This window comes from Chiloscyllium punctatum, chromosome 7, assembly GCF_047496795.1.
Source record: "Chiloscyllium punctatum isolate Juve2018m chromosome 7, sChiPun1.3, whole genome shotgun sequence".
NCBI lineage: Eukaryota > Metazoa > Chordata > Chondrichthyes > Orectolobiformes > Hemiscylliidae > Chiloscyllium > Chiloscyllium punctatum.
Window position 1 is genome coordinate 3,558,368 of NC_092745.1, and position 22,238 is coordinate 3,580,605.

Consider the following 22,238-nt stretch of genomic DNA (forward strand, 5'->3'; position numbering starts at 1 on the left):
GGAATAGCCGAGGAATTGAATTGATACTTTACATCAGTCTGCACCTTGGAAAACACCAGCAGCATACGAGTACTTCAAGGCTGTCAGGGGGCAGAGGGGAGTGTAGTGGCCATCACTAAGGAGGAGGCACTGGGGAAGCTGGAAGGTCTGAATATGGATAACTCACCCAGACTAGATGAACTTCACCCGTGTGTTCTGAAGGAGATCGCTGAGGAGAATGTGGAGGCATTGGTGATGATCGTTCAGGAATCAATGGAGTCAGGGTGTGGAGGTGGGGTGGGGAGGGATTTGGTTAGGGGCAAGAGACAAGAAAATGGCTCACATAACAGCCCTGTTTAAGAAGGGAGGGAGGTAGAAGATGGGACATTATAGGCCAGTTAGCCTGGATTCAGTTGTTGGTAAGGTTTTAGACTTCAGTTTAAGGGTAAAATTGTAAAGGACATGGAAGTTCAATGGTAAAATAGGGCTGAGTCAACACGGCTTCATCAAGGGGAGGTCATACCTGGCAAATCTGTGAGAATTCTTTGAGGAGGCAATGAGCCAGTCAGACAAAGGAGAGTCGGAGGAACTAATCTGTTTGGATTTCCAGAAAGCATTTGACATACGATAAGTGCCCATAGTGTTAGGGGCAATGTACTGGCATGGAATGAGGACTGGCAGCTTGGCATAAATCAAAGAGTGAGGAACAATGGCAGCTGGTGACGTGTAGAGTACTGCAGGTGTCAATGTTGGGACCATAACTATTCACGTTATACATGAACAATCTGGATGAAGGAAGTGAAGACATTGTTGCTAAGTTTGAAGTTGACATGAGATAGGTGGAGGGACATTTAGTGTTGAGGAAGTGGGAAGGCTGAAAAGGTCCTGGATAGGCTGGGTGAGTGGGCAAAGAAGTGGCAGATACAATACAATATGTTACAATGTGAGGGTATGCACTTTGGTAGGAAGAAGAGATGCAATTCTGTTTGCTAAATAAGGAAAGCCTTTGGAAATCTAAAGCACAAACCTCATTCAGGTTTCTCTTCAGGTTAACAGGCAGGTCCAGTTTGTGCTTGGGAAGGCAAATGAAATGTTAGCATTCATTTTGATCGGGCTAGAATACAAGAGCAGAGATGTACTGCTGAAGCTGTGTATGGGTCTGGTCAGACTGAATTTTGGAATATTCTGAACAGATTTGGGACCCATGTTCTAAGAAACAATGTGCTGGCATTGGAGGGGTTTACAAGAATGATCCTGGAGATGAAGGGCTTGTCATATGAGGCGTGGTTGAGGACTCTGGGTCTGTACTCGATGGAGTTTAGAAGGATGAGGAGAGATCTTATTGAAATTTACAGAATACTGATCAGCCTAGAAAGAGTGGATGGGGATAAGATGTTTCCAAAAACAGGAGAGACTCGGTAACCAAGGCACAGCCTCAGAATGAAGGGCAGACTCTTTCGTTCTGAGATGAAGAGGAATTTCTTCAGCCAGAGGGTGGTGAATCTGTGGAACTCATTGTTACAGAGGGCAGTGGAGGCCAAGTCACTGAGTGTATTTAAGACAGAGATAGATCGGTTTGCAATTGTTAAGGGGATTGAACGTTCCTGTGGAGCAGGCAGGAGAATGGGGGTGAGAGGCATATCTGCCAAGATCAAATGGCAGAGCAGATTCAATGGGCTGAATGGCTGATTTCTGCTCCTATTTCTTAAAGTCTTCTGGAGAGTTTCCCCAAAACCCTGTAACACTGAACCCACTGGACTGTGAGCCCTGCTGGAGCTGTTTGGAATCCCGATGGGAACGATGGTTCATCTGGGGCGTGCAGCCGGAGCCAAGTCCATGGCACCGCAGGGGGCTCAGCTGTACAGCGGGACACAAGAAAGACTGGAAGAGCGATAGTGAGAGGAGATTCAAGAGTGAGGGCAATCGATAGGTGTGTCTGCAGCTGCAGATGGGAATTCAGGATGGTGTGGTGGCAGGGTCAAGGATGTCACTGAGCAGCTGCAGAGCACTCTGAGGGGAGAGGGGGAACACTCAGCGTTGTGGTCCACATCGGTTTCAGTGATGGAGGGAGGAAAAGGACGTGGTCCTGCAGTCAGAATTTAGGGAGTGTGGAAAGGAATTAGGACTAGGAACTAAAAAGTAGGAATCTGCACATTACTTCCCGTGATCCACACAAGTGAGAAGAGGAACAGGAGGATAACGCAGATGACTGTGGGCCTGGAGAGAGGGTCCAGGAGGGAGAGCTTCAGATTCTTGGGACATTGGGACTGGGTCTGGGGGAGATGGGACCTGGACAGACCAGACAGTGTTGCTCCTCAACAGAGCTGGGACTGAGTTCCTTTGGGGGGATTTACAGGGCTCTGGGAGCCAGGAGGGAATATCAGAGACGAACACCAAGGTCGACGGAATCCTCACCACCCATTGGGAAGGATGTGGAGGAATACAAATTCAAGGAATTTCCAGAGTCATGCAAATATGATCGAATCGTTATAATGGGGTGACGGGGTCTTTAATTTCTGAATATAGACTGGGGTAGTAGCAATGTAACGGGCAGAGAGGGGCCAGAGTTCTGAGACTGTGTTCAGGTGAATTTTCAGGTGGCATCGTGTCCAGTGAAGAAGGCTGTCTCAGAGTATAATGGGCTCTTGACCAACTGGGCCAGTGGGCTGAGGAATGGCAGATGGAGTTAATTCAGATAAGTGTGAGTGCTGTATTTTGGTAAGACACAGGAGATGGGTGAGATCCGAAACAAATATTTCAGGTCAGTATTTATTGGGGAGAATGACATGAAAGCGAGGGAATTTGGAAAAATAGTGATGTTTTGAAAAAGTCCACAATACAAATGAGGAGATGTGAAAGGTCTTAAAGCATATAAAGGTAGATAAATCCCTGGAACCTGATCAGGTGTATCTCAGAATATTGTGGGAAACTAGGGAAGATATGCTGGAACCCTTGCTGAGATATGTTTATCATCAACAGCTATAGGTAAGGTGTTGTACCATTATTTCAGAAAGGCTGTAAGGAAAAGCCAGGGAACTATAGACCAGTAAGTCTGATGTCAGTGCTGGGTAAAATGTTTGAGTGGATTCTGAGAGACAGGATTTCCATCCATTTGGATAAGCAATGTGGTTTTGTGCATAGGAAGTTGTGTCTCCCTGATTTGATTGAGGAGGTGACAAAGAAGATTGATGAAGGCAGAACAGTAGATACGTCTGCATGGACTTCAGCAAAGTGTTTGACAAGGTTCCACGTGATAGACTGGTTAGTAAGGTTAGACCATATTGGATCCAGGGGGAGCTAGCCATTTGAGTAAAAAATTAGCTTGAAGATAGGAGAGAGGGAGTGGTGGTAAAGGGTTGATTTTCAGACTGGGGAGATCTGTGAACAGCTGTGTGCCACAAGGATTGGGGCTGGGTTCACTGCTTTTGGTCATTTAAATAAATGATTTCACTGTGAATATAGGAGTTAACATAAATTTGTAAATGACATCAAAATTGGTGCAACAATGGATAATGAAGAAGATTATCTCAGGGTACAGCGGGACCTTGATCAGATGGGATAATGGGCAGAGGTGTGGCAAATGGAGTTCAGTTTAGATAAATGTGAGATGTTGCATTTAGAAAGGGAAACCGGGGCAGGAGTTATACAGTTAATGGTAGGGCCCTGTGGAATGTTGCTGAACAAAGAGACCGAGGGGTGAGGGGTGAGGGGTGAGGGGTGAGGGGTGAGGGGTGAGGGGTGAGGGGTGAGGGGTGAGGGGGCGAGGGGAACGTGCATTATTCCTTAAAACTAGATCACAGGGAGACAGGGCAATGAAGAACGTGTTGGGTACGTTTGCCTTTATTGGTCACTGTATTGAGTACAGGAGTTGGGACATCATGTTGCAGCTGTACAGGAGATGAGTGAGGCCACTTTGGGAATAATGTGAACAATTCTGATCATTCTGTGATAGGAAGGATGTTGGTAAAATTTTAAAAGGTGCAGGAAAAGATTTACAAAGCGTTTGCTAGGAATTGGAGGGTTTGAACGATAGGACGAGGATGAATAAACTGGGGCAATTTACCCTTCAGCATTGGAGGCTGAGACACTTATAAAATCATGAGAGAATAGATACTGTGACTAATTCAGAAAGCATGTGAATGCTTTGTAGTGATGACAAATTATATTCCGAAACGTCATTCCAGGGAAGAGGAAGATCAGTTGTGAAGATCTACTGGAGGATTTGCTACTGTCTTCTTTGGAGAAGGCTGAAAGGAGATTTACTCAAGGAACGCAAAATCAGAAGGGGCCTGGACAGAGTAAATAGGGGAAGATGTTCCCAATTGAGAAAGGATTTGAGACCGAGAGACCACAGATTGAAAGTAATTGGGAAAACGAACAAAGTGAGATGAAGAAAAACATTTTCGGCCAGTGAGTGGTTAAGGTGTGGAATACACTGCCTGAGAGTGTGGTGGAGGCAGCTTCAATTGAAACATTCCGAAGGGAATGAGACTGTTATTTGAAAAGGAACAATGGTCAGGGTGACAGGGAGAAGGCAGGAGAATGACATTCAGTGAATTGCTCATTCAGAGAGCTAGTACAGACAGGATGGGCAGAATGGCCTCCTTGTGCACTGCAACAATTCTGTGATTGTGTGATTGAGCAGAGTTAAAGCTGGGGGATGTGGGAGCTCGGTGTCTCACTATGTTGCTGCTGCTGCTGCTGCTGAGGTCAGTGAGATCAGAGACTGGGGAAGGGAGCCAGAGCTCACATCAAACTCTGTCCGTGTCTGTCACACTGAGACTGGCAGGAGGTTACTCACTGATTTCACTCCATGCTGCAGGAATGGGACCACAGGCTGCAAATGGACAGAGCTCCTCCACACGGTGAGTAAAACAGACTGACTTATATCTTGCTGTTTAAAGGGACAATGGGACTAAAGAAATACAGCTGGACACCCTGTTCGACACAGTGCTCCTCAATCAACCATTTCATTCACTGCAGCTTCTCACCAACACCTTCAACAATTCAACATTTGTGTTTCAGAAATTGTGTTTCAGTATTGACAGGGTAAATAATGGAGGATAGAGATTTACTTACTCAGTCTGAGCTTGGTTCCTTTCCCGAATGTGTCCCACAGTGAGAACTCCCAGTGCAGATGCTGAACAAAAACCTCTACTCTCTACTTCCCTCTGTCACTCTCACTCTCCCTGCCCCTCTCTGTTTCTCCCTCATTCATTTCTTTCTTCCTCTCATTCTTTTTCTCTCTCTGAGATGTGTCCAGCTGGGCTCGGGAGGTTTGTTAAATTTATTTTTTGATATTACATCTTGCAGCCATTCTTCACACGAGGCCATGGAGTGTAAGAGGGAAACTTGAAGCTTTCAGTGAGCAGTGGACACCATAGGGACTGGAGTGTGTCATGGACAGTGACAATCCCAGCATGGGGTAATTTGTTCATTTTTATTTATTTATTACTGTGTTTGTATCAGTGACAGAGGTAGGGCTGAGTGTCTATTATTATGTATAACATATAATTATGAATGTGTCAGTACAGGAGGTGGTGCTATGTGTATTGAGATTTTTGCACGGCTCTGTATCACCGTGAAGGCCAGCTGTAAACTTCTGACAGTAAGAGTCAGCGACATCCTCATTCTGAACGTTGCTGATTGTCAGGGTGAAACTGGTCCCTGATCCACTGCCAGTGAATCGATCGGAGACTCCTGTGAATCGATTTGTTGCACCATAGATCAGGAGAGAGGGTTTCTGACCTTCTCGCTGCTGGTACCAAGCAAGGGCATTGCTAATACTTTGACTGGCCGTACAGGTGATGGTTGTGGTCTGGCCCAGTCCCACTGACAGCACCGAGGGAGACTGAGTCATGATGATGTCCCCACTGATACCTGAGGGGTCAAAGAGAAACACAGTGAAGTCAGAACTGTCACAGAAAGAGCCTGTCAAATGAGAGATTGTTGGAGACACTGAGCATTCCTCTAGTTTCAGCATTTTCCCTTCTATCACAAGTCAGTGGAAATGGAGTGAAATGGAGAGCATCTAAAGATTCAAGGTGGAAGGAGAGAGATTTGTACCTGCGACACAGAATGCCAGGGGCCAGATCAGCTGGATGTGTGAAATCATGGTGTGTGCTCCTGTCCCTGGGCCTGGTTCCTGATAAACTCTCCCTTCACTGGGCTCTGCTTTATAAAGCTGCAGTCTGTGAGAGTCTGACTGGGTGTTCCTCAGTATGTAAATGGCATCAGACAGAGAGAGCCACGTCAGCCCCTCACACTTCCTCTTCTCTCTCTCTCCCCCTCATTCTCTCTCTCTCTGTCTCAGAGAGTCATTGATGTGAACAGCACTGAATGAGGCCATTTGGCCTATTGTTTCTGTGCTGTTAAACAAGATCTGATGACATTAATCCCACCCTCCAGCTCTTGGCCCATTACCCGGGTGGCTGCAGCAACACAAGGGAATATCTAAACACTGCTCCAATGTCACGAGAGTTTGTGACTCAACCAGCCTTTCAGGCAGAGAGTTCGAGACTCCCACCACCCTCTGGGTGGAAACATTTCTCCTCAACTCTCCTCTCACTCTCCCGACCTCGACTGGGCCTGGACTCACATGAGTTCAGAAGGATGAGAGGGGATCTGATTGAAATGTATAAAATTCAACAGGGCTGGGCAGGGAGGAGGTTTCCCCTGGTTGAGGAGTCTGGAACCAGGGGACACAGTCTCAGGGGGATACAGGGTAGATCATTTAGGGCTGAGACAAGGAAACGTTTCTTCACTCAAAGGGTAGGACAGCTGTGGAACCCAAGGAACTGTATAAATTCAAGAAAAAGAGAGAGATAATTGTTTTGCATTTTAACAGCATGAAGGGAATGGGGAGAAAGTAGGAATATGGTTTTGAGATGGAGGGTCGCCATGATCATACTGAATGACAGAGCAGGCTCAAAGGGCCGAAAGGCCTACTCCAGCTCCGAGTTTCCGTGTGTCCACGTCTGTGTTACCTTCAATCTCTGTCCCAGGTTATTGAGTCCTCTACTGACGGATAAAGCGCCTTCCTGCCCACCCTAACACTGCCCTGAATAATGCTATAGCCCTCTATCATGTCCCCTCTCAGCCTTCACTGCTCCAAGGAAACAATCCCAACTTTTCCAAGATTTCCTCACAGCTGACCCTCCATCCCAGGCAGCATCCTGGGAAATCTCTGCACCCTCTCAAGTACAATCACATCCTTCCCAGAATGTGGTGACCAGGACCTGTCCACCTCTCTCTCTCTGTCTCACATCTGACACTTCTTTCTCTCTACCTCTCTCTCTACCACCGTTAATCTCTTTCATGTTCTCTCTCTCTATCTCACTCTGTCTCATAGCCACTCTCCCCAACTCACTCACACTTTCTCACTCCATCTCATAATCTCTATTTCTCCATCTCTCACTGTCTCCATCACTCACTCCCTCTCTCGCTTCAATTTAAAGCCTCTGTTATCTATCTTCTCTATACCTCCCTCTATCTCTCTCCCTCCTTCTCTGTATTCACAATCTACAGCCGCACTCTCTGTCATTCTGTCTCTAATCATGCTCATATCTCTCACTTTCTCTCTCTCTCTCTCTCACACACACCCGCAGATACACACACACACACGCAGACAAACACACACAGACACACACACATACAGACACTCGCCCTCTGTCTCTGTCTCACTTCAGTCTCTTTCTCACAGTGTCTCAGGTGGTCGCAGTTGAATGCAGGATAAATCTCCCTCTGCTCTGCCCCACTCATGGATGTTAACCCCTGACCCCAGAAGCATTTCTTCTCCTCGAGTAAGGCCCCATTTTACAGATTGACCTGGGTTTGGCCTCTCTCAGAAAGATGGCTAGATTCTTGTCAAATGAAGGGTAGTTCTATGCTGTTGGCCTATTCTCACTGGGGACTGGTTTGGACACAAATCTCATTCCATGAAGGCCTAGCAGAGAGAGGAGATCCTCAGGCCATCAGTGTGAGCTGGAGGGACAGGACAGGCTCTGATCCACTGACCCAGCCTGTCCATTCACAACATTTGTCAATACCTTCCCCTCTCCTACCACGCTCTTTCTCTTTCCATGATCAGTCTCTGAGTCAGGGTGTTTTACTGGGATGTGGGTTGAACCATCATACAGTTACAACAGAAAGGAACTGAACCCCATACCCACTATGGTGTCCACAATGCACTGGACTCTCCAACAGAGTCCAGTAAACATGGGCCTCCTTCCTGCAGGAGCCTCCACTAGAGACCAGTAAACATTGGGTAAAAACAATGACTGCAGATGATGGAAACCAGATTCTGGATTAGTGGTTCTGGAAGAGCACAGCAGTTCAGGCAGCATCCGAGGAGCAGTAAAATCGACCTTTTGGGCAAAAGGCCTTCATCAGTAATACAAGTAAACATTGGTCTGCTTCTGACTGGACTCTCCAAAGGAGACGAGTAAACATGGACCTCTTTCTGACTGGACCATCCAGTAGAGATCAGTAAACATGGACCTCCTTCCTCCTGGATCCTCCAATACAGACCAGTAAACATGGACATCCTTCTGACTGGATCCTCCAAGAGAGTAAATATGGGCCTCCTATTCACTGGAATTTCCAATGGAGATAAGTAGATGGTTGAGTTTTTGAAGAAGTAAGCAAGAAGATAGGCAAAGGTAGAGTAGTACACTCTGGCTACATGGAATTAAGCAAGGCCTGATACAAGGTTCCCCATGGTAGACTGCTTAATAAGATTAGATCACATAAGATCCAGGGAGAGCTCGCCAATTGGATATAAATTTGGCCTATGTTAGGAGGCAGAGGCTTGTGAGAGAGGGTTGTTCTCCAGACTGGAGGCCAGTGACCAGCCGTCTGCCACAAGAATCGATCCTGGATCCATTGTTGTTCACGTTTATGTGAACAATTTGGATGACAAAATAGCAGGAATGGTCACTAAGTTTGTGGCTCACATTAAAATTGTTGGCAGAGTGGGCAGGGAAGAAGGTTATCCAAGAGTGCAATGTCATCTTGATCAACTGGACCAGTGGGTCAACAAATCCAGATGGAGCTTAATTTCGATAAATGGAAGGAGTTGTATTTTGGCAAGACAAACTCGGGCAGGAATTACACAATTAATGGTAGAGCCATGGTGAGTGTTGTTGAACAGAGTGACCGAGGGGTACAGGTACACAGTTCCTTGGAAGTAGTGTCCTAAGTAGACAGGGTGGTGAAGAAGGTATTTGGCACACTCACCTTCACCGGTCAAAGCAGGGAGTGCAGGAGCTGGGACATCATGTTACAGCTGTACAAAGCGTTGGGAAGGCCATATTTAGACTCTGTGCGCATTCCTGCTCACCCTGCTATAGGAAGGAAGTTATTACAGTGGTTTGAATAAAAAAAGATTAACAGGGATGTTATCAAGATTGGAGGGTTTGAATTACAAGACTAGGATGGATAGGCCGAGATGTTTTTCCAGGGAATGCAGAAGATTGAGGGGTGACTTTATAGAGGTTTACAGAATCATGAGGATCATAGATAAGATGAAGAGTCAAAGTGTTTTCCCCAGCGTAGGAGAGTCCAGTACTCGAAGGAATAGGTTTAAGTTGAGAGGGGAAAGAATTAGAAGGGACCTGAGAGGCAACCTTTTCACACAGATGTTGGTCTGTATGTGTAATGAGCTGCCAGAAGAAGTGTTCGAGGTGAGTACAATTACTACATTTCAAGAACATTTTTACAGGAACATGGATAGGAAGGATTTAGAGAGGATTCGGTCAAACACAGGCAAATGGGACTAGTTCAGTTTTGGAAACTTGGTCAGTATGGATGAGTGGAGCTGAAGGGCCTGATGCCATGCTGTAAATCTTTACGACTCTTTGATGATGTACACATGGGCCACCTTCCCATAGGACCAATAAACATGGCCCTCCTTCCCTCCGGACTTTCCACCACCTGAGCTGCCAACCCCACATCCTCTCCATCAGGTATGCCTCTTATTTCAATCTCAACAACGTTGTCCATCTCTGCACTACCTCAGCCCCTTGACCACAGAAACCCTAATTCCTGCTTGTCCTGCCTCCGAACTACATGATTTCAATGTCCTCTACAAGTTTCCTAAAGCCATATTCCATAAACTCCAACTTTTTAGATTAGATTAGATTACATTACAGTGTGGAAACAGGCCCTTCGGCCCAACAAGTGCACACCGACCCGCCGAAGCGCAACCCACCCATACCCCTACATTTACCACTTACATAACACTACGGGCAATTTAGCATGGCCAATTCACCTGACCTGCACATCTTTGGACTGTGGGAGGAAACCGGCGCACCCGGAGGAAACCCGTGCAGACACGGGGAGAACGTGCAAACTCCACACAGTCAGTCACTTGAGGTGGGAATTGAACCCGGGTCTCTGGCGCTGTGATGCAGCAGTACTAACCACTGTGCCACCGTACCGCCCACAACTCTCTGTGTAAAGAACTCGCCTCTGACATCCCCTCTATACTTTCCTCCAACCAGCTTAAAACTATGACACCCTCGTGTTAGTAATTTCTGCCCTGGGAAATAGTCTCTGGCTATCGACTCTATCTATGCCTCTCATTATCTTGTATACCTCAATTAGGTGCCCTCTTCTCCTCCTTTTCACCAATGAAAAACGTCCGAGCTCAGTCTACCTCTCCTCATAAGATAAGCCCTCCAGTCCAGGCAGCATCCTGCGAAACATCCTCATCCACATCTTTCTTATAATAGGGCAACCAGAACTGGACGCAGTATTCCAAGTGCGGTCTAACCAAAGTTTTATAGAGCTGCAACAAGATCTCACGACTCTTAAAATCAATTCCCCTGTTAATGAAAGCCTAAACACCATATGCTTTCTTAACAACCCTGTCCACCTGGGTGGCCATTTTAAGGGATCTGTGTACCTGCACCCCAAGGTCTCTCTGTTCCTCCACACTGCCAAGAATCCTATACTTAATCTTGTACTCAACTTTCAAATTCGACCTTCCAAAATGCATCACCTCGCATTTATCCAGGTTGAACTCCATCTGCCACCTCTCAGCTCATCTCTGCATCCTGTCAATGTCCCGCTGCAGCCTACAACAGCCCTCTATACTGTCAACAACACCTCCAACCTTTGTGTCATCTGCAAACTTGCTGACCCATCCTTGAATCCCCTCATCCAAGTCATTAATGAAAATTATAAACAATAGAGGCCCAAGGACAGAGCCCTGTCGAACACCACTCACCACAGAGTTCCAGGCAGAGTATTTCCCTTCTACTACCACTCGCTGACTTCTGTTGGCCAGTCAATTCTGTATCCAGACAGCTATGTTCCTCTGAATCCCATTCCTCCTGACCTTCTGAATGAGCCTACCATGGAGAACCTTATCAAATGCCTTGCTGAAGTCCATATACACCACATCCACAGCTCGACCCTCATCAACGTTTCTAGTCACATCCTCAAACAACTTGATAAGGTCTGTGAGGCATGACCTGCCCCTCACAAAGCCGTGTTCACTGCATTTAATCAAGCCATGCTCTTCCAGATGGTCATAAATCCTATCCCTCAGAATCCTTTCTACCACCTTGCAGACAACAGACGTGAGACTTACAGGGCTGTAATTGCTGGGGATTTCCCTATTTCCTTTCTTAAAGAGAGGAATTACATTTGCCTCTCTCCAGTCCTCAGGTATGACTCCAGTGGAGAGCGAGGATGAAAAGATCTTCGCAAGAGGCGAAGCAATTGCATTTCTCGTTTCCCAAAGCAGCCGAGGACAAATCTGGTCCGGGCCTGGTTACTTGTCAATCTTAATGTTTGACAAAATTTTCAGCACATCAGCTTCCTCTATCTCTATCCATTTCAGCATGCACACCTGCTCTTCAAAGGTTTCTTTCACTACAAAGTTTGTTTCTTTCGTAAAGACAGAAAGAAAAAACTCATTTAGGGCTTCCCCTACCTCCTCAGGCTCCACACACAAATTCCCTATGTTACATCAGATCGGCCCTACTCTTTCTTTGACCATTCTCTTATTCCTCACATAAGTGTAAACTGCCTTTGTGTTCTCCCTCATCTGTTCTGCCAAGCCTTTCTTGTGCCCCCTCCTGGCTGTCCTCAGACCATTTTTAAGCCTTCTTCCTTGCCTGCCTGTAATCCTCTAGAGCTTCCTCCACTTTATGAAAGCTACCTTTTTCCTTTTGACGAGAAGCTCCACCGTTCTCGTCATCTAAGGTTCCTTTATCTTACCACTTCTTGCCTGTCTCAGAGGGACATATTTATTCATCACTTGCAACAACTGTTCCTTAAACAGTCTCCACATGTCTATAGTGCCTTTACCATGGAACAATTGCTCCCAATCCATGCTTCCTAACTCGTGTCTAATCGCATTATAGTTTCCTCTTTCCCAATTAAATATCCTCCCATTTTGCCTAATGCTCTCCTTCTCCATAGCTATGTAGAATGTGAGGCAGTTGTGGTCACTATCACCAAAATGCTCTCCCACCACAAGATCTGATACCTGCCCTGGCTCGTTTCCGAGCACTAAGTCTAGAATGGCCTCTCCCGTTGTCGACCTGTCAAAGTACTGAGTTAGGAATCCCTCCTGAACACCTTACAAAAACAGCTCCATTCAAATCTTCTGCGCGAAGGAGGTTCCAATCAATATTGGGAAAGTTAAAGTCAACCATTACAACAACCCTCCTCTGTCCACACTATTCCAAAATCTGCCGACCTATGTTTTCTTCCATCTCCCTGCTGCTATTGGGGGGCCTGTAGTAAACCCCTAAAGAGGTGACTGCTCCCTTGCTGTTCCACATTTCCACCCATACTGACTCGGTAGGCAGATCTTCCTCGACAATGGAAGCTTCTGTAGCTGTGATACCCTCTCTGATTAGTAGTGCTACACCCCCTCCTCTTTGTCCCCCCTCCCTATTCTTTTTTAATGCTCTAAACCCTGGATCATCCAGCAACCATTCCTGCCCCTGAGAAACCCATGTCTCTGTTATGGCCACAACATCATAGCACCAGGTACTGATCCATGCTCTAAGTTCATCACTTTTATTTCTGATACTCCTTGCGTTAAAGCAAACACACTTTAACTGATCCCTTGGTTCCTTCCCAGGAAAATCCTTCCCACTAGCTGGTCTACCTCTTGCTGTTGCCTCCCCTGCATCAACTCTTACCTCCGGTAGACAGCTCAGGTTCCCACCCCCCTGCCATACTAGTTTAAACCCTCTCGAACGACTCGAGCAAACCTTCCACCCAGGACATTGGTCGCCTTCCAGTTCAGATGCAACCCGTCCTTCTTGTCCAGGTCCCACCTTCCCCAGAAGGCATCCCAATTATCTATATATCTGAAGCCCTCCCTCCTACACCAGCTGTGCAGCCATGTGTTAAGCTGCACCCGCTCCCTGTTCCTCACCTCACTATCTCGTGGCACCGGTAGTAAACTAGAGAACACTACTCTGTTCGTCCTGCTCTGCAGCTTCCATCCTAACTCCCTGAAATCACTTTTTATATCTTCGATCCTTTTCTTGGCTATATCATTAGTGCCAATATGTAACAAGATTTCTGGCTGTTCACCCTCCCATTTTAGAACCTTTTCCATCCGATCAGAGACGTCCCGGACCCTGGCACCAGGGAGGCATCATACCTTCCGGGAATCCCGATCCTGACCACAAAATCTCCTGTCGATTCCCTATCGAGTCCCCTACCACGAGTACTTTTCTATTCTGCCCCCTTCTCTTCTTTGCCACAGTGTCAGGCTCAGTGTCAGAGAACTGACTGCTATGGCTTTCCTCTGGTAGGTTATCCCCCCCAGCAGTATCCAAAACGGTATACTTACTGCTAAGGGGAATGTCCACAGGGGATCTCTGCACTGACTGACTGTCCCCTTTCCTCCCACTAAGTGTAACCCAGTTATCCTTGTGCTGAGACTGACAAGTGACCAACTCCCAGTAACTCCTCTCAATTACCCCCTCAGCCTCCCGAATGATCCGTAGTTCATTCAGCTTCAGCCCCAATTCCCTAACACGGTTTTCAAGGAGCTGGAGTTGGGTGCACTTCCCACAGATGTAGCCAGCGGAGATGTGTGCCATGTCTTCCACCTGCCACATTTTGCAGGAGGAGCAAGCAACTTCTCTGATATGGAATGGGCCCTTGCCTGTCTTCCCCGTCTATCATTCCAGAATGACCCCTGACCTCACTGCCAGCCAATTGCCTCCATGGCCTCCCTCCTCCCTCACTCTGTGTCCTGCTGCAGACTCACATTCCCTCCTTCCCCTTCCATCTTCTGTCTCTGGTCTCCAATCCATTGCTGCTTCCTCCATCCCACCATTGACAGCAGAGCCTTCAGACCCTTCCAGCGTGCTCTCTGACCTCCTGCCCTTCAACCCTTCCCCACTCGATGGTTGCGCTATTAAATATACTGTTCAGTGCCATCACTTTTGGTTCACTGTTCCATTGCCATTGATTTGCTGAATTATTCCTCATCAGTAAATCTCGTCTGGCCTGTTCCCTGAGTTGGTTCAAGAGCATTTTGCTTGAGAAAACACTCTTCTGTAAACTGGGTTGTCTGATTCTCCCAGTCTTTGTGTAAAGGTGACACTAAGTGTGTGTAAGCTCTTATACAGCACAGACAGAGGTCACTGGGCCTATTGTGACTGTTAGTCAAATGAGTCCAATGAGTCCCATTTACCCAGCCCTTCCTGTATAACCCTGCAATTGTTTCGTTTTCAGCTATTTCTCCAAATGCCCTTTTGAAAGTTGCTGTTGAATCCACTTCCACTCACCTTGCAGACGGTCATCATGAACTCGCTGGATAAAAATGTTCCTATCTTCTCTCTTGTCCTTCAGACCCTTTCTGAAATGTGTGCCCTCTTGTTACTGACCCTCCTGCCTGGAGAAACAATTTGTCCTGTATTTACTGCATCCAAACTCTCGAATTGTGAACCCCTCATTGAGTGAGACCTATTTCCAGCACATGGGGAGAACATTCAGCCTGTCAGGGAAATGCTGTCATTTCATGGAGCAATCCAGTCAGTCCCACCCCCACCCCTACTCGACCCCCAGGGCCTTGCAGGTTTATTTCCATCAAGAGCCCATCCAATCTGTCATTGTACTCACTGAGTGTCTTCACCTTCCTCACCTGAATGGACACCAATTTCCAAGTCATTACCAATTGCTGCTAAAAACAAAGTTCTTCCTGACATCCCGTATCTCTTACCCAACAAAATGTAAGGTAATCTCAATGTGAAGATGAGATTTTGTCTCCACGCGGACTGTGAGGTGGTCACTCTTACTGATACTGTCATGGACAGATACACCAGCAGCAGGCAGATTGGTGGGGGTGACAGTGAGGATGTTTTTCCCTCTTGTTGGTTCCCTCACCACCTGCCCCAGGTGCAGTCTCGCAGCTAAATCAGGTGGAACATGACTTGCTTGCTCAGCAGTGATGCTTCTGAGCAGCTCTTGATGGTGGACTTTGAAGTCCCTTACTCAGGGTATATCCTTTATCCTTCCCACCCTCAGTGATCCCTCCAAGTGTTGTTCAACATGGAGGAGGACTGACTGCTCAGTTGAGGTTGGAGGTGAGGGCGATACTATGTGGTAATCAGCAGGAGGTTTCCTTCCCCATGTTTGACCTGCTGTCATGAGGCTTCATGGGTTCCATAGTTAATGGTGAGGTCTCCCAGGGCATTTCCCTTCTGACTGTTCACACCACTGTGTGGCCACCCCTGCTTGGTCTATCCTGCCAGTTATAAACTGAATGAGGGAAGAATTCTGTGCAGGTTTCACAGCTTGGAGACAGAGCTGCTGCTGGATTCTGTTTCTGATCTCGAAGTGCAGTCGTGTGTGTTTGTGAGAGAGTGACTGACAAACTTTCCATCACTGTGCTGTTACTGCAAAACAAATCCTAGAACCAACCTCCTGTGCTGTCAGATTCCAGGGATTGCAGACGGTTCACAGTTTTCTCCCATCTCAGTAACAAAAACCGAGGTCCACAGAATCCTCAGTGCAGTCAGTTAGTCACCACCCAGTGGGAAGAATGTGGACAAATACATCTGCAAGGAATTTACAGAAGCCTGCAAATATGACAGAGTCGTTATAAATGCGGGGAAGGGGTCTTTAATTTCTGAATGTAGACTGGAATGTAATGGACAGAGAGGGGCCAGAGTTGTGAGACTGTGTTGAGGTGAATTTTCAGGTAGCATCGTGGCCAATGAAGAAGGCTGTCTCAGAGTGCAGTAGGATCTTCATCAACTGGGCCAGTGGGCTGAGGAATGGCAGATGGAGTTTAATTCAGATAAATGTGAGTGCTGTATTTTGGTAAGATAAGGTTTGGACATAAATCTCATCCATGAAGGCCTAGCAGAGAGAGGAGATCCTCAGGCCATCAGTGTGAGCTGGAGGGATAGGACAGGCTCTGACCCACTGATCCATCCTGTCCTTTCACAACATGTTCCAATCCCTTCCCCTGTCCTTCCCCTTCCGTGATCAGTCTCTGATTCAGGCTGTTTGACTGGGATATAGGTCAGAGCATCACACAGTTACAACAGAATGGAACTGCCCCCACACCCACCATGGTGTCCATGATGCAATGGACATTCCACTAGAGTCCAGTGAACATGGAATTCAGTTCATGGGGCTGTCCAATGGAGGGACATGGGCATCCTTCCCACTGAACAATCCCAAGAGAGACTAGTAAGCATGGACCTCCTTCTGTCTGGATCCTCCAAGAGAGACAGTAAACATGGACTTCCTTCGGATTGGATCATCCAGTAGAGACCAGTAAGCATGGGCCTCCTTTCTATTGGACTCTCCAAAGGAGACCAGTAAACATGGACCTTTTTCCTGTTGGAACCTCCAACAGAGACCAGTAAACATAGATCTCTTTCTGACTGGATCCTCCAAGAGAGACCAGTAAACATGGGCCTTCTTCTGACTGGATCTTCCAAGACAGGCCAGTAAACGTGGGGCCTCCTTCTGACTGGATCTCCAAGTGAGAAGAATAAACATAGGCCTCCTATTCACTGGAGTTTCCGATGGAGATGTGTCGATGACTGAGTTTTTGAAGAAGTATTCAAGAAAATAGATAAAGGTAGAGCAGTACACTCTGTCCACATGGAGTTAGGCAAGGCCTTAGACAAGATTCCTCATGGATATCATTGGATATAAAATTAGCCTGATCTTATGAGGTAGAGGCTGGTGAGAGACGGTTGTTCTTCAGACTGGAAGCCAGTTACCAGCCGTCTGCCACAAGAATCGATCCTGGATCAACTGTTGCTCATCATTTAAAGAAAACATTTGGATGAGAATATAACAGGAATGGTAAGGAAGTTTGTGGATGACATTAAATTTGTTGGCGTCGTGGACAGGGAAGAAGATTTTCCAAGAGTGCAATGACATCTTGATCAACTGGGCCAGTGGGTCAACAAATCGAGATGGAAATTTCGTTAAATGGAAGGAATTACATTTTGGTAAGACAAACCAGGGCAGGAATTACACAATTAATGGTAGAGCAATGGGGAGTGTTGTTGAACAGAGAGACTGAGGGGTACAGGTACATAGTTCCTTGGAAGTAGGGCCACAGGTAGACAAAGTGATGAAGAACGTATTTGGCATGCTCACCTTCACTTGTCAAAGGAGGGAGTACAGGAGCTGGGACATCATGTTACAGCTGTACAAGGCATTGGGAAGGCCACATTTGGACACTGTACATTTCTGCTCAACCTGCTATAGGAAGGAAGTTATTGCACTGGTTTGGATAAAAGGAAGATTAACAGGGATGTTTTCAAGATTGGAGGGTTTGAATTACAAGGCAAGGATAGATAGGCCGAGATGTTTTTCCACGGAATGCAGGAGATTTAGGGTTGACCTTACAGAAGTTTATAGAATCACGAGGGTCATAGATTTTCCACCGGGTAGGAGAGTCCCGTACAGAGGGGAAAGAATGAGAAGGATTCAGACAGGCAACACTTTCACACAGGGGATGGTGTGTGTGTGCAATGAGCTGCCAGAGATATTCGTAGAGGCGAGTACAATTACTACATTTCAAGGACATTTTTACAGGAACATGGATAGGAAGGGTTTTGAGAGGATTGGGCCAAACACAGGCAAATGGGATTGGTTCAGTTTTGGAAACTTGATCAGCATGGATGAGTTGAACTGAAGGGCTTGATGCCATGCTGTAAACATCTATGACTCTCTGCTGATGTATACATGGGCCATCTTCCCATAGGACTCGTAAGCATGGACCTCCTTCCCACTGGACTGTCCAGTACCTGAGCTGCAAACCCCACATCCTCTCGATCATGTAGGTCTCTTATTTCAATTTGAACAACACTGTCTGTCTCTGCACTACCTCAGCCCCTTGACCACAGAAACCCGACATCCGGTCGTCCCACTTCCAAACTACATGATTCCAATGTCCTTTCCCAGCTTCCTAAAGCCATATTCCATAAACCCCAACTTGTCTGATATAGAGTGGGTCCTTCCCTCTCTTACACCTCGTGTCGATCCAGAATGACCCCTGACCTCACTGCCAGCCAATTGCCTCCATGGCCTCCCTCCTCCATCACTCTGTGTCCTGCTGCAGACTCACATTCCCTCCCTCCCCTTTCCATATTCTCTCTCTGGTCTCCTGCCCATTGTTGCTTCCACCATCCCACCATTGACAGCAGAACCTTCAGACGCCGAGAGCATTCTCTCTGACCACCAGCCCTTCATCGCTTCCCCCCTTGATGATACTGCTATTTAACATACTGTTCAGACTCATTACTTTTGCTTCGTTGTTCCTTGACATTGCATGGCCGACTTATATCAGTAAATCTCGTCTGGCCTGTTTGCTGAGTTGGTTCAAGAGCGTTTTGCTTGGGAAAACACTCTTCTGTAAACTGGGTTGTCTGTTTCTCCCAGTCTTTGTGTAAAGGTGAGACTAAGTGTGTGTAAGCTCTTATACAGCACAGACAGAGGTCACTGGGCCTATTGTGACTGTTAGCCAAATGAGTCCAATGAGACCCATTTACCCATCCCTTCCTGTATAACCCTGCAATTGTTTCCTTTTCAGCTATTTCTCCAAATGCCCTTTTGAAAGTTGCTGTTGAATCCACTTCCACTCACCTTGCAGACAGTCATCATGAACTCGCTGGATAAAAATGTTCCTATCTTCTCTCTTGTCCTTCAGACCCTTTCTGAAATGTGAGCCCTCTTGTTACTGACCCTCCTGCCTGGAGAAACAATTTGTCCTGTATTTACTGCATCCAAACTCTCTAATTGTGAACCCCTCATTGAGTGAGACCTATTTCCAGCACAGGGGGAGAACATTCAGCCTGTTAGGGAAATGCTGTCATTTCATGGGGCAATCCAGTCAGTCCCACCCCCTCCCCTACTCGTCCCCCAGGGCCTTGCAGGTTTATTTCCATCAAGAGCCCATCCAATCTGTCATTGTACTCACCGAGTGTCTTCACCTTCCTCACCTGAATGGACACCAATTTCCAAGTCATTACCAATTGCTGCTAAAAACAAAGTTCTTCCTGACATCCCGTATCTCTTGCCCAACAAAATGTAAGGTAATCTCACTGTGAAGATGGGATTTTGTCTCCACACGGACTGTGCGGTGGTCACTCTTACTGATACTGTCGTGGACAGATACACCAGCAGCAGGCAGATTGGTGAGAGTGATAGTGAGGCTGATTTTCCCCAGTGTTGGTTCCCTCACCACCCGCCCCAGGTCCAGTCGAGCAGCTGAATCAGGTGGAACTTGACTAGCTTGCTCAGGAGTGATGCGCCTGAGCAGCTCTTGATGGTGGACATTGAAGTCCCTTACTCACGGTATATCCTGCATCCTTCCAACCCTCAGTGCTCCCTCAAGTGTTGTTCAACATGGAGGAGGACTGACTGCTCAGTTGAGTTTGGAGGGGAGGGCGGTGCTATGTGGTAATCAGCAGGAGGTTTCCTTCCCCATGTTTGACCTGCTGTCATGAGGCTTCATGGGTTCCATAGTTAATGGTGAGGTCTCCCAGGGCAACTCCCTTCCGACTGTACACACCACTGTGTTGCCTCCCCTGCTTGGTCTATCCTTCCAGTTATAAACTGAATGAGGGGACAATGCTGTGCAGGTTTCACAGCTTGGAGACAGAGCTGCTGCTGGATTCTGTTTCTGATCTCCGAGTGCAGGCGTGTGTGTTTGTGAGAGAGTGGCTGACACTTTTTGCATCACTGTGCTGTTTCTGCAAAACAAATCCCAGAACCAGCCTCCTGTGCTGTCTGATTCCAGGGAGTGCAGATGGTTTCCAGTTTTCTCCCGTCTCAGTAACAAACATCCAGCTGCTCCGAGCTCCTTCTTTCACTTCCTCTTTTGGTGAAGTTTCAACTTTGCCATCTGTCAGTCTTTGCAGTTATTTTTTACCCTGGGGCTTTTTGCTGTGGTCAGAATCTCTAATAATAAGTGTCCAATCAGTGACAATCACAGCAGCTAAGAGCAGTCAGGACTGAGGAGCCTGGCCTCACTGTGAAACATATTGGGAAGATCAAAACCATCCTCTTCATCTCCTGGTACAAACTCCATCTCTTTCCCTGGGGGTCAGCTGCACAACCAGACACTTTACAAACATGGCCACATCTCTGAGAATGATCTGAGCCCAATATCCTCCATATTAAACAGACCAGCCACTGAAAATCTCAGTCATGCCGGTGGGACTCTAAACATGACCATTCCAATGTTGTTCTGGCACACATCACAGCAATCGCCCTCTGTAACCTTCAGTTCATCCCAAATTCTGATGCCTGTATCCAAACTTGCATCAAGTCCTGTTCCCCCAATCCCAGCACCCTGTGTCGACATCGGCTCCTCTCCAGCAACACCGTGATTTTCAAGTTCTCATCCTTGTTCGCACATCCCTCTCTGCCCTTCATCCGTCCTATGTCTGTAACCTCCTCCAAGCTGCCTCAGTCAATGTGATCAGCCATTTTGGATGTATGACTCTCTGTTTCTGCATCCAAGTCATTGAGAAATATCATAAAAAGCTGAAATAGTGAAACAGAGAGATCTTGGAGTTCAGGTACACAGTTCTCTGGATGTTGAGTCACAGTTCGAAAGGGCAGTGAGGAAGGCTTTTGACACACTGGCCTTCATCAGTCAGGGCATTGACTATAGAAGTTGGGAAGTAATGTTACAATTGTACAGAACGTTGGTGAGGTCGCACTTGGAGTATTTGGTCACCTTGTTATAGGATGGACATTATTAAACTGGAACGAGTTCAGAGGAAATGTACAAGCATGTTGCCAGGACTCAACAATCTGAGTTTTTATGAGAGGTTGGACAAGCTAGGATTTTTTTTTGAGAGTGCAGGAGACTGAGGGTTTTTTTTTAGAAGTGTATAAGACCTTGAGAGACATGGATAGGGTGAGTGCCCTCAGTCTCTTTCCCAGGGTTGGGGAATTGAGGATGAGAGAGCATCAGTTTTAGGTTAGAGGGGAAAGAATAAAATGGAACCTGAGGGGCAACTTGTTTCCACAGAGGGTGGCACACATATGGAGTTAGCGGTGAGTGGAAGTGATTGAGGCGGGTATATTAACAACTTTTAAAAAGGCATGTGGACAAATACATGGATAGGAAAGGCTCCGAAGGATATGGGCCAACTGCAGAGAAATGGGGTTAGCATGGATGGACATTTTGGTCAGCATGGACCAGTGTGGACCAAAAAGCTTGTCTCTGTGCTGCAGGACTCAATGACTCTTTGACTCTATAATTCCATAGGTTTCCATGTTTATGGACATTCACTCAAGCACAGAAACAAAGGAACTAGGAGCAGGAGTAGGCCATTCAGCCCTTCGAGTGGGCTCTGCCATTCAATATGACCAAGGCTGAATATCCAACTTAGTCCCCTGTTCCCACTTTTTCCCCATAACCTTAATCCCTTTAATCCTAAATCCCTTTAGTCCTGTCTCCTTCTTGAAAACTTTTAATATTTTGGTCTCAACCGCTTTCTGTGATAGAATGTTCCACAATGTTCCCACTCTCTGGCTAAAGAAATGTCTCCTCATCTCAGTCTGAAATAACCTTTCCCTTTTCTTAAAAATGTAATTCCTGGTTCTGGATTCTCCAGTGATCAGGAACATACTTCCTGTGTTTTTCCGGTCTTGTCCTGTTAGGGTTTTAAAGATTCCAATGTGATTCCTCTCAACCTTCTTATCTCCAGTGAATATAATCCTAAATGGTCCAGTTTCTCATCAGTTCGAAGTGCTGTCATCCCAGGAATCAGTCTGGTAAACCTTCA

At 46.7% G+C, this 22,238-nt stretch overlaps 1 long non-coding RNA gene across 1 annotated transcript; it reads right to left on the reverse strand.

Annotated features, from left to right (window-relative positions):
* Positions 1-5,405: 5,405 nt before the first annotated feature.
* Positions 5,406-6,118, reverse strand: LOC140479539 (uncharacterized). Its single transcript, XR_011961061.1, has 2 exons — positions 6,046-6,118; positions 5,406-5,859 (listed from the first exon to the last, which is right to left on the reverse strand). It is a non-coding gene; the product is annotated as an uncharacterized lncRNA (long non-coding RNA).
* Between the last annotated feature and the right edge of the window lie 16,120 nt (positions 6,119-22,238).